Here is a 13,432-nt window from a genome sequence, read left to right on the forward strand (position 1 = left end):
CCAAAGAGTAAAGCCCTAGCTCCCTTAATCTCTGATCATAATGCATACTCCCTAAACCAGGCAGCATCCTGGTAAATCTCCTCTGTACCCTTTCCAATGCTTCCACATCCTTCCTATAGTGAGGCGACCAGAACTGGACACAGTACTCCAAGTGTGGCCTAAAGAAGAAGAGAGAGTTGTATGACATGTATAGGAAACGGAGTAACTAAGGTGCTTGAGGAGTATAAAAAGTGCCAGAAAATACTTAAGAAGGAAATCAGGAGGGCTAAAAGAAGACATGGGGTTGCCTTGGCAGTCAAAGTGAAGGATAATCCAAAGAGCTTTTACAGGTATATTAAGAGTAAAAGGATTGTAAGGGATAAAATTGGTCCTCTTGAAGATCAGAGTAGTCGGCTCCATGTGGAACCAAAAGAAATGGGGGAGATCTTAAATGGGTTTTTTGTGTCTGTATTTACTATGGAAATTGGCATGAAGTCTATGGGATTAAGGGAAACAAGTAGTGAGATCATGGAAACTGTACAGATTGAAAAGGAGGAGGTGCTTGCTATTTTGAGGCAAATTAAAGTGGATAAATCCTCAGGACCTGACAGGATATTCCCTTGGACCTTGAAGGAGACTAGTGTTGAAATTGCAGGGGCCCTGGCAGATATATTTAAAATGTAGGTGTCTACGGGTGAGGTGCTGGAGGATTGGAGAATGGCTCATGTTGTTCTGTTGTTTAAAAAAAGATCGAAAAGTAGTCCGGGAAATTATAGGCTGGTAATTTGACGTCAGTAGTGGGTAAGTTATTGGAAGGAGTACTAAGAGACAAGCATTTGGATAGACAGGGATTTATTAGCGAGAGTCAACATGGCTTTGTGCATGGTAGGTCACGTTCGACCAATCTATTGGAGTTTTTCGAGGAAGTTACCAGGAAAGTGGATGAAGGGAAGGCAGTGGATGTTGTCTACATGGACTTCAGTAAGGCCTTTGATAAGGTCCCGCATGGGAGATTAGTTAGGAAAATTCAGTCGCTATGTATACATGGAGAGGTGGTAAATTGGATTAGACATTGGCTCAATGGAAGAAGCCAAAGAGTGGTAGCAGAGGATTGCTTCTCAGAGTGGAGGCCGGTGACAAGTGGTAGGCCACAAGGATCTGTGCTGGCTCCATTGTTATTTGTCATCTATATCAATGATCTGGATGATAATGTGGCAAATTGGATTAGCAAATTTGCTGATGATACTAAGATTTGAGGTGCAGTGGACAGTGAGGAAGGTTTTCAAAGCTTGCAGAGGGATTTGGACCAGCTGGAAAAATGGGCTGAAAAATGGCAGATGGAGATTAGTACAGACAAGTGTGAGGTATTGCACTTTGGAAGGACAAACCAAGGTAGAACATACAGGGTAAATGGTAAGGCACTGAGGAGCGCAGTAGAACAGAGGGATCTGGGAATACAGATACAAAATTCACTAAAAGTGGCGTCACAGGTAGATAGGATCATAAAGAGAGCTTTTGGTACATTGGCCTTTATTAATCAAAGTAATGAGTATAAGAGCTGGAATGTTATGATGAGGTTGTATAAGGCATTGGTGAGGCCGAATCTGGAGTACTGTGTTCAGTTTTGGTCACCAAATTACAGGAAGGATATTAATAAGATTGAAAGAGTGCAGAGAAGGTTTACAAGGATGTTGCCGGGACTTGAAAAACTCAGTACAGAGAAAGGTTGAATAGGTTAGAACTTTATTCCCTGGAGCGTAGAAGAATGAGGGGAGATTTGATAGAGGTATATAAAATTATGATGGGTATAGATAGGGTGAATGCAAGCAGGCTTTTTTCCACTGAGGCAAGGGGAGAAAAAACCAGAGGGCGTGGGTTAAGGGTGAAGGGACAAAAGTTTAAAGGGAACATTAGAACATAGAGAACATAGAGTAGTACAGCACAGTACAGCCCCTTCGGCCCACAATGTTGTGCCGACCCTCAAACCCTGCCTCCCATATAAGACCCAACCTTAAATTCCTCCATATACCTGTCTAGTAGTCTCTTAAACTTCACTAGTGCATCTGCCTCCACCACTGACTCAGGCAGTACATTCCACGCACCAACCACTCATCAGTAAAAAACTTCCTCTAATATCCCTCTTGAACTTCCCACCCCTTACCTTAAAGCCATGTCCTCTTGTATTGAGCAGTGGTGCCCTGGGGAAGAGGCGCTGGCTATCCACTCTATCTATTCCTCTTATTATCTTGTACACCTCTATCATGTCTCCTCTCATCCTCCTTCTCTCTAAAGAGTAAAGCCCTAGCTCCCTTAATCTCTTGATCATAATCCATACCCTCCAAATCAGGCAGCATCCTTGTAAATCTCCTCTGTACCCTTTCCAATGCTTCCACATCCTTCCTATAGTGAGATGACCAGAACTGGACACAGTACTCCAAGTGTGGACTAACCAGTTTTATAGCATCATTACATCGCGACTCTTAAACTCTATCCCTCAACTTATGAAAGCTAACGTCCCATAAGCTTTCTTAACTACCCTATCCACCTGTGAGGCAACTTTCAGGGATCTGTGGACATGTACCCCCAGATCCCTCTGCTCCTCCACACTACCAAATATCCTGCCATTTACTTTGTACTCTGCCTTGGAGTTTGTCCTTCCAAAGTGTACCACCTCACACTTCTCTGGGTTGAACTCCATCTCCCACTTCTCAACCCACTTCTGCATCCTATAAATGTCTCTCTGCAATCTTCGATAATCCTCTACACTATCTACACCAACACCAGCCTTTGTGTCATCTGCAAACTTGCCAACGCACCCTTCTACCCCCACATCCAGGTTGTTAATAAAAATCACAAAAAGTAGAGGTCCCAGAACAGATCCTTGTGGGACACCACTAGTCACAATCCTCCATTCTGAATGTACTCCCTCCACCATGACCCTCTGCCTTCTGCAGGCAAGCCAATTCTGAATCCACCTGGCCAAACTTCCTTGGATCCCATGCCTTCTGACTTTCTGAATAAGCCGTATGCACTTCTGGCAGATGTGACTCTGCGGGAGAGGGGAGTTCCCCAAAGACTGCCACATCTCACATGAGAGGCACATCACCATCTCAGGAGGCATTGTAAAAACTAACTGCGAGCAAGCTTGTCCTCCGCCGGCCACAGGCCGCTCTGCTTGAGCTACCCCTCTATTTATCTGTTTGAGCTTTTCTAAATGCTTGGTCACTTGACCTCGATAGCCCAATCAGCTGCTTTCTGCTGAGTCTGAGCTATTCAAATCTTGATTGTCTAATCAACGGCTTTCTGCTGATCTTTTCAAATCTTGATTGACTTGATTGCACAGACATTTCTGAACCAACATGTCGAGGAACCAACTAGAAAGCAGTCCATTCTGGACTGGGTATTGAGCAACGAGGAAGGGTTAGTTAGCAATCTTGTCGTGCGAGTCCCCTTGGGTAAGAGTGACCATAATATGGTGGAATTCTTCATTAAGATGGAGAGTGATATTGTTAATTCAGTAACAAAGGTTCTGAACTTAAAGAAGGGTAACTGAAGGTATGAGACGTGAATTAGCTAAGATAGACTGGCAAATGATACTTAAAGGGTTGACGGTGGATATGCAATGGCAAGCATTTAAAGATTGCATGGATGAACTAGATAGATAGATATAATTTATTGATCCCGAGGGAAATTGAGTTTCGTTACAGCGGCACCAACCAAGAATAGAGGATAAATATAGAAATACAAAAACCACAAACAATCAAACAACATAATGCAAACTATGCCAGATGCAAAATAAGTCCAGAACCAGACTATTGGCTCAGGGTGTCTGACCCTCCACGGGAGGAGCTGCAAGTTCGATGGCCACAGGCAGGAACGACCTCCCGTGCTACCCAGTGTTGTATCTCGGTGGAATATGGCTGAAGTCCAACAGTAAAAAGTTCAATATCCGGTCTACAAGCACGTTCCTTGATCGTAATATGACCCCGATTGCATCATCTGTTGTTAATCAGAACAGTAAGCACCGAACTGCTTTACGCTTACCGGTCTGGAAGCCGTCCATGGAAGAGTTTTGATCGGGTATGTCCTCATGCAGCCCCGTTCCAGTGAAACACATAACACTGCACTCCCGAAATGTTCTCTGACCCCTGGCTAGCGCCATGAACTCGTCCATTTCATTACCTACTGAACTCCTCTTCTCCATAAGTCTCTGTTGTCTCGACCTGGTCCTCTTTCCTCGACTTTGTGATCCCCCTCTGCATCCTCTGTGTGTTTTCCTCCAGATTTCAGCAGGGGTGTCCGCCGCTCTGCTCGCTAAACCGGCCACGGCATAAGCGCAAGCAGCTGGTCCCTGGAATAAACAATGCGACCATACTTCTGTCCCGCTAATGAGACGTGTCAGAACGTAACTATTTCCAGCGCTAAAAACCCAAATAAAACTCTCTCTACCAGCATGTTAGAGAGGGTGCAGCTTCGACGTGTTACTGTGAAAAAAAAATACAAAAAATGATGTAAGTTAAAAAGTAAGAATACTGATTGGAACGGCTGTAACAGGCTACATGCACGACCGGCGCATGCACACTTGAGAAAAACAACAATTGTTCATCCCAGTTTGGCAAAAGAATAAACCAGGGAAGGTAGTGCGCCCGTGGCTGACGAGGGAAATTAGGGATAGTATCAATTCCAAAGAAGAAACACACAAATTAGCCAGAAAAAGCAGCACACCTGAGGACTGGGAGAAATTCAGAGTCCAGTAGAGAAGGACAAAGGGCTTAATTAGGAAGGGGAAAAAAGATTATGAGAGAAAGCTGGCAGGGAACATAAAAACTGACTGTAAAAGCTTTTATAGATATGTGAAAAAAAAAAGATTGGTTAGTACAAATGTAGGTCCCTCACAGTCAGAAACAGGTGAATTGATCATGGGGAACAAGGACATGGCAGACCAATTGAATAATTACTTTGGTTCTGTCTTCACGAAGGAGGACATAAATAATCTTCCGGAAATAGTAAGGGACCGAGGGTCTGGTGAGATGAAGGAACTGAGGGAAGTACATGTTAGTAGGAAAGTGGTGTTAGGTAAATTGAAGGGATTTAAGGCAGATAAATCCCCAGGGCCAGATGGTCTGCATCCCAGAGTGCTTAAGGAAGTAGCCCAAGAAATACTGGATGCATTAGTGATAATTTTTCAAAACTCTTTAGATTCTGGACTAGTTCCTGAGGATTGGAGGGTGGCTAATGTAATCTCACTTTTTAAAAAAGGAGGGAGAGAGAAATTGGGGAATTATAAACCGGTAAGCCTGACATTGGTGGTGGAGAAAATGCTAGAGCCAGTTATCAAAGATGTGATAACAGCACATTTGGAAAGCGGTGAAATCATCGGACAAAGTCAGCATGGGTTTGTGAAAGGAAAATCATGTCTGACGAATCTCATAGAATTTTTTGAGGATGTAACTAGTAGAGTGGATAGGGGAGAACCAGTGGATGTGGTATATTTGGATTTTCAAAAGGCTTTTGACAAGGTCCCACACAGGAGATAAGTGTGCAAACTTAAAACACACAGTATTGGGGGTATGGTACTGATGTGGATAGAGAATTGGTTGGCAGACAGGAAGCAAAGAATGGGAATAAATGGGACCTTTTCAGAATGGCAGGCAGTGACTAGTGGGGTACCGCATGGCTTAGTGCTGGGACCCCAGTTGTTTACAATATATATTAATGACTTGGACGAAGGAATTAAATGCAGCATATCCAAGTTTGCGGATGACACGAAGCTGGGCGGCAGTGTTAGCTGTGAGGAGGATGCTAAGAGGATGCAGGGTGACTTGGATAGGTTAGGTGAGTGGGCAAATTCATGGCGGATGCAATTTAATGTGGATAAATGTGAAGTTATCCACTTTGGTGGCAAGAACAGGAAAACAGATTATTATCTGAATGCTGACCGATTAGGAAAAGGGGAGGTGCAACGAGACCTGGGTGTCATTGTACACCAGTCATTCAAAGTGGGCATGCAGGTACAGCAGGCGGTGAAAAAGGCGAATGGTATGCTGGCATTCACTGCAAGAGGATTCAAGTACAAGAGCAGGGAGGTACTACTGCAGTTGTACAAGGCCTTGGTGAGACCACACCTGGAGTATTGTGTGCAGTTTTGGTCCCCTAATCTGAGGAAAGACATTCTTGCCATAGAGGGAGTACAAAGAAGGTTCACCAGATTGATTCCTGGGATGGCAGGATTTTTATATGATGAAACACTGGATCAACTAGGCTTATACTATCTGGAATTTGGAAGATTGAGGGGGGATCTTATTGAAATGTATAAAATTCTGAAGGGATTGGACAGGCTAGATGAAGCAAGATTGTTCCCGATGTTGGGGAAGTCCAGAACGAGGGGTCACAGTTTGAGGATAACATAGAACATAGAACAGTACAGCACAGTACAGACCCTTCGGCTCACAATGTTGTGCCGACCCTCAAACCCTGCCTCCCATATAAGCCCCCAACTTGAATTCCTCCATATACCTGTCCAGTAGTCTCTTAAACCTCACGAGTGTATTTGCCTCCACCACTGACTCAGGCAGTGCATTCCACACACCAACCACTCTCTGAGTAAAAAAATCTTCCTCTAATATCCCCCTTGAACTTCCCACCCCTTACCTTAAAGACATGTCGTCTTGTATTGAGCAGTGGTGCCCTGGGGAAGAGGCACTGGCTATCCACTCTATCTATTCCTCTTATTATCTTGTACACCTCTGTCATGTCTCCTCTCATCCTCCTCCTCTCCAAAGAGTAAAGCCCTAGCTCCCTTAATCTCTGATCATAATGCATACTCTCTAAACCAGGCAGCATCCTGGTAAATCTCCACTGTACCCTTTCCAATGCTTCCACATCGTTCCTATAGTGAAGTGACCAGAACTGGACACAGTACTCCAAGTGTGGCCTAACCAGAGTTTTATAGAGCTGCATCATTATATCGCGACTCTATCCCTCAACTTATGAAAGCTAACACCCCATAAGCTTTCTTAACTACCCTATCCACCTGTGACGCAACTTTCAGTGATCTGTGGACTTGTACCCCCTGATCCCTTTGCTCCTCCACACTACCAAGTATCCTGCCATTTACTTTGTACTCTGCCTTGGAGTTTGTCCTTCCAAAGTGTACCACCTCACACTTCTCGGGGTTGAACAACATCTGCCACTTCTCAGCCCACTTCTGCATCCTATCAATGTCTCTCTGCAATCTTTGACAATCCTCCACACTATCTTCAACACCACCAACCTTTGCGTCATCTGCAAACTTGCCAACCCACCCTTCTACCCCAACATCCAGGTCGTTAATAAAAATCACGAAAAGTAGAGGTCCCAGAACAGATCCTTGTGACACCACTAGTCACAATCCTCCAATCTGAATGTACTCCCTCCACCACAACTGTCTGCCTTCTGCAGGCAAGCCAATTCTAAATCCACCTGGCCAAACTTCCATGGATCCCATGCATTCTGACTTTCTGAATAAGCCTACCATGTGGAACCTTGTCAAATGCCTTACTAAAATCCATATAGATCACATCCACTACACTACCCTCATCTATATGCCTGGTCACCTCCTCAAAGAACTCTATCAGGCTTGTTAGACACGATCTGCCCTTCACAAAGCCATGCTGACTGTCCCTGATCAGACCATGATTCTCCAAATGCCCAGAGATCCTATCTCTAAGAATGTTTTCAAACAGCTTTCCCACCACAGACGTAAGGCTCACTGGTCTATAATTACCCGGACTATCCCTACTACTTTTTTGAACAAGGGGACAACATTCGCCTCCCTCCAATCCTCCGGTACCATTCCCGTGGACAACGAGGACATAAAGATCCTAGCCAGAGGCTCAGCAATCTCTTCCCTAGCCTTGTGGAGCAACCTGGGGAATATTCCGTCAGGCCCCGGGGACTTATCCATCCTAATGTATTTTAACAACTCCAACACCTCTTCTCCCTTAATATCAACATGCTCCAGAACATCAAACTCACTCATATTGTCCTCACCATCATCAAATTCCCTCTCATTGGTGGACACCGAAGAGAAGTATTCATTGAGGACCTCGCTCACTTCCACAGCCTCCAGGCATATCTTCCCACCTTTATCTCTAATCAATCCTACCTTCACTCCTGTCATCCTTTTTTAAAGGGGAAGCCTTTTAGGACAGAGATGAGGAAAAACTTCTTCACACAGAGAGTGGTGAATCTGTGGAATTCTCTGCCACAGGAAACAGTTGAGGCCAGTTCATTGGCTATATTTAAGAGGGAGTTAGATATGTCCCTCGTGGCTAAAGGGATCGGGGGTATGGAGAGAAGGCAGGTACAGGGTTCTGAGTTGGATGATCAGCCATGATCATACTGAATGGCGGTGCAGGCTCAAAGGACCGAATTGCCTACTCCTGTACCCATTTTCTATGTTTCTATTATTCCCAGAAATACCTGCCATTGTTGTTCCATTGTCATCCCTGCAAGGGTATATTTCCAGTCAGCTTTGGCCAGCTCCTCCCTCATGGCTCCATCGTCCCCATTGTTCAACTGTAATACTGACACTTCCGATTTTCCCTTCTCCCTCTCAAATTGTAGATTAAAACTTATCATATTATGGTCACTACCTCCTAATGGCTCCTTCACCTCAAGTTGTCTTTTCAAATTCCATTTATTACATAACACTAAATCCAGAATCGCCTTCTCCCTGGTAGGTTCCAGTACAAGCTGTTCTAAGAATCCATCTCGAAGGCACTCCACAAACTCCCTTTCTTGGGGCCCAGTATCAACCTGATTTTCCCAGTCTACCTGCATGTTAAAATCCCCCATAACAACTGTAGCATTACCTTTGCGACATGCCAGTTTTAACTCTTGATTCAACTTGCACCCTATATCCAGGCTACTGTTTGGGGGCCTGTTGATAACTCCCATCAGGGTCTTTTTGCCCTTACAATTTCTCAGTTCTATCCATACTGACTCCACGTTTCCTGATTCTATGTCCCCCCTCGCAAGGGACTGAATTTCATTCCTCACCAACAGAGCCACCCCACCCCCTCTGCCCATCCGTCTGTCCTTTTGATAGGATGTATATCCTTGAATATTCATTTCCCAGGCCCTGGTCCTCTTGCGGCCATGTCTCTGTTATTCCTACAACATCATACTTCCCAATTTCCAACTGATCCTCAAGCTCATCCACTTTATTTCTTATACTTCGTGCATTCATATACGATACTTTTAATCCATTACTCCCCTCACCTTTCACATCGATTCCTATTGCTCTTGGCCATACTCTCCAATCTCTTCCTGAGCTTTCTGTCCCGTTAATTCTGTCTTTCTTAACTTTCCTTATTCTCTCTTTCCCTTTAACTCCATCCTTATATTTCCTCTCCTTCCCCCCCCCCCCCAATTACTTAATTTAAACACACCCGTGTAGCAGTGGCAAACCTGCCTGCCAGAACGCTGGTCCCCCGCCTGTTAAGATGCAACCCGTCCCTTCTGTACAATTCACCCTTGCCCCAAAACAAATCCCAGTGGTCTAAGAATCTAAATCCCTGCTCCCTGCACCAGCTCCTCAGCCACACATTCAGATCCCCTCTTCCTGCCCTCACCAGCACGAGGAACTGGAAGCAAACCGGAGATAACTATCCTGGAGGTCCTGCTTTTCAGCCTTCTTCCGAGTTCTGTGAAGTCACGCTGCAGAATTTCTTTCCTCCTCTTCCCGACGTCATTTGTGCCGACATGCACCACCACTTCCGGCTGTTCACCTTCACCCTTGAGGATGCCCTGCAATCAGTCCGTGATGTCCTTGATCCTGGCACCAGGGAGGCAACACACCATACTTAAATCCCGCCTGTTGCCACAGAAACCCCTTTCTGTATCTCTCACTATGGAGTCCCCTACTACCACGGCTCTGCCTGACGTCTGTCTCCTTGGCTTTGTTTCAGTGCCAATTTTTGACTCGCAGACCTATCCGCCTCTCAGACTGGCAGTGTCTTCTATCCCGACAGCTTCCAAGAGAGTGAACCTGTTTTCAAGAGATACATCCCCCCGGGGTCTCCTGTACTCCAAGCATCCATCCCTTCCTCATCGTCGCCCCCCTTCTCTCTTCTGGTGTGTTTGGTGTAACGATCTCGCTGTAGGTCCTGTCCAGAAAACTCTTGTTTTCCCGGATCAACCTGAGGTCATCCAGTTGCTTCTCCAGTGCCCCAACACGGTCCTTCAGAAGCTGAACCTGGACACACCTTCCACATTTGTAGCAGCCAGAGGCCCCTTCAGTGTCCCTGACCTCCCACATCATGCAAGCAGCACACTGAATCAGTTTACCTGTCATTTCCTCACCACCTCTCACCCTCTCCAACTGTGGCGTGTCTCCTCCCTTGGCCTCCTCACCGAAGACTCTCGAGACAAAGACTCGCACTTCTCTCACAGGGCACTTCCCTCGACAAGGCCACTCCCCTACAGCAAACCTTGCTTATATTGACTGATATATTGACTAATTCGTTTCACTTGCCGCACATTTGCCGACCTTGAAGGTATGTGTTGCAGGCTGGTCCCGACCGTTTTTTAAATCACCTGCTCCTGAAAACAACAGAAAAAAGACTCCCAAGACCTTAACTTCTCAGCCAATCCCCGCACTCACTCCTTCACTTGCCGCACCTTTGCCGATCTTGAAAAACTAACCTGAAAAAAAGACTCCCAAGAGCTTAACTTCTCAGCCAATCCCCCCACTCATTTCCCTCCTGGAACCTATCCTTGCAAGCAAGGGAAGTTTTACACGCTCCCATTTACTTCCTCCCTCAGCTCCATTCTGGCTCAGAAACAGTCCTTCCAGGTGAGGCAACATTTCAAAACAGGGTAAGAATAGGAATTCGGCAGGTGGATGTGTGGTTGAGGAACTGGTGCAGGGGCATTGAATCATATCTCTGGGTCATTGGGATCTCTTCAGGGGTGGATTGATCTGTACAACAGGAGCGGGTTGCACCTGAACCTGACGGGGTCCAGTAAGCTTGTGGGCAGGTGTGTTAGAGCTTGTGTTTAAAATAACTTGTCAGGGGATGGGAACCAGAGTGTGAGTGCTGAGGATGAGGTAGTGTGCAGTGACAGTACGAGCAAGCAGAGGCTGATGTCAGGTCAAAATTGCAGTCAACGGGATGAGTTGCAGCGTTAAAGTGGGATAACATTGATAAAGGTGATGTATGCAGGACTGGGGGTGTTATATTTGAATGTGCACAGTGTAGAGATTAACAGAGGTGAACTTTTAGCACAGTGTGATTTGGGTACATATCCGTATCGTGGCTGAACGAAGATTATAACCCTGATCTTAACCTCCAAGCAGACACGTTGTATCGAAAGGACAGGTCGGAAGGCAAAGGGGATGGGTGGCTCTGCTGGTAAATATGAAATAAAATCATTACCAAAAAGAGGCGGCAGAGAACCAGAAGATGTAGAATCTCTGGGTAGACCGAAGAAACATTAAGTGTAACAAGACCCTGAGATAATTTATATTCAGATCTCCAACCGTATTAAGGATGCGGTCTACAAATTACAACGGAAGACAAAATGCATGTCAAAAGGGTCAAAAGGGCTGTGTTAAGATAGTCATGGGGGATATCAATTAGGAAAATCAGGTTAGTGTTGGTTACCAAGAGGGGGAAATTTGTAGAATGCCGACGAGGTGTCTGGTTCAAGCAGCAGGTTGAACACACTGGGATCAGCTGTTCCGGATTGTGTGTTGAGCGATGAACCGGAATTGAGCCCTGTTGAAATACCAGAGAAGACTCAATGGGCCGAATGGCCTGATTGTGCTCCTATATCTTATGGAGTTCTGGTCTAACAAACCCCTGCAATGCTGAGTGACCAGGGTTCTGTCCTGGGTGTGATGAACTGCTGCAATATCTGCAGAATCTGACATTAACAGTCCCTCGTCAACTCGCAACTCAGTTTAGTCACCTTCATTTTTAAACTTTTAACAGACGGCTTACTTGAATTTCCTCCCTAGTGCGAAGTTGCTGGTGTTTCAGCAGGTGGGATAACTGAGTAAATCTCTTCGCTTACTCAGGACAGAAGTATGGCCTCTACTTATTGTGAACTCGCTGGAGCCTCTCAAGGTGGGTTAACTGAATGAAATGCTTCCCATGCTCTGAGAGGTGTACGGCTGCTTCCCCAGCGTGAAATGGCAGAGCTCGATTAACTGATTAAACCCTTCCCACACTCGCCGCTGGTGAATGGGAGTGACCGCTCTGGTATTTCTGCAGATCGGATGTTTGTATGAATCCTTTCCCATACCCGGAGCAGGTGAACGGCCTCACCACAGTGTGAACTTGCTGGTGTATCTGCAGGTACAATGACCTCATGCATCCCCTCCAAAATGAGAGCCTGTGAATGACATCCCACCGCTACCAACTGACTGGCCGTTCATCAGGTCAGGTCACAGACGTGTACACATATTCGGTTCTCCGTGCCACAACTGGGGTGCTGTCTTCTCCAGCATCTCCTCCTCCATATTCGAGGACTGGAGGCATTCAAGTGCTGGTGAACTGATAGACAGCAGAACTGACGTGCTGTTGTGTTTGACATTCCCACACACAAACCCTTTGCCTTTTCCGCGCTGTCAAAATTCTGAAAATGTCATCGATGGGTGAAAGACAACTGAAATAGTTTTAGTCTTAATAGCGACGACTGTTGTAGCAAGGCTGAACACTGGTTGGAGGAGGAATACCTCATCTTCTAACTGAGCACAATTCAAGCATCCAGGCACGACATCCACACACACGGTTGACTTGGAGTATCCCGTCTGACAGTGACTGCAGGTCAGGGTAGGAGACAGCTGACCCTGACCCTGTCGGTATCATCCCCAGAGTACAGAAGGCCTGTGTGAGCCTGCTGTCTGTATTTTGATGCACCTTTACAATCTGATACTGATTCTGGAAAAAGATACCGGTGCTGTGGAAGACTTCCTGCTTGGTTCCTTTACCCAAGAAGGCAACTCCTTCTCAACTTAATGACTACAGACCAATTGCCCTCATATCTCATGTGCTGAAGGTGCTGGAGAAGCTGGTCCTGACTTAGCTTTGACCCTCTACTATTTGTCTACCAACCTCATGAGGGAGTGGATGATACCATCATCTACCTGTTGCAGCGAGCTCACTCCCACTGGGATGATGTTGGTGGCATTGTGGGAATCACATTATTTTTTCTTTCTCGAGTGCATTCAACATAATCCAGCCATGTCTTCTGAGCAAGTAGCTGCAAAAGATGAGCATAGACAACTCCACTACCTCCTGGGTTACTGACTACCTAACAGATAGACCCAGTTTGTACTGCTGGGTATTTCTCTGTCTGAGGTGGAGGTGAGTGACACTGGAGCCCCAGAACGGACTGTCCTGTCTCCATTTCTGTTCACACTGTACACCTCAGACTTTCAGTACAATCCCAAGTGTTGTTT

The sequence above is a fragment of the Mobula hypostoma genome, chromosome 5 (genome assembly GCF_963921235.1).
Source record: "Mobula hypostoma chromosome 5, sMobHyp1.1, whole genome shotgun sequence".
NCBI lineage: Eukaryota > Metazoa > Chordata > Chondrichthyes > Myliobatiformes > Myliobatidae > Mobula > Mobula hypostoma.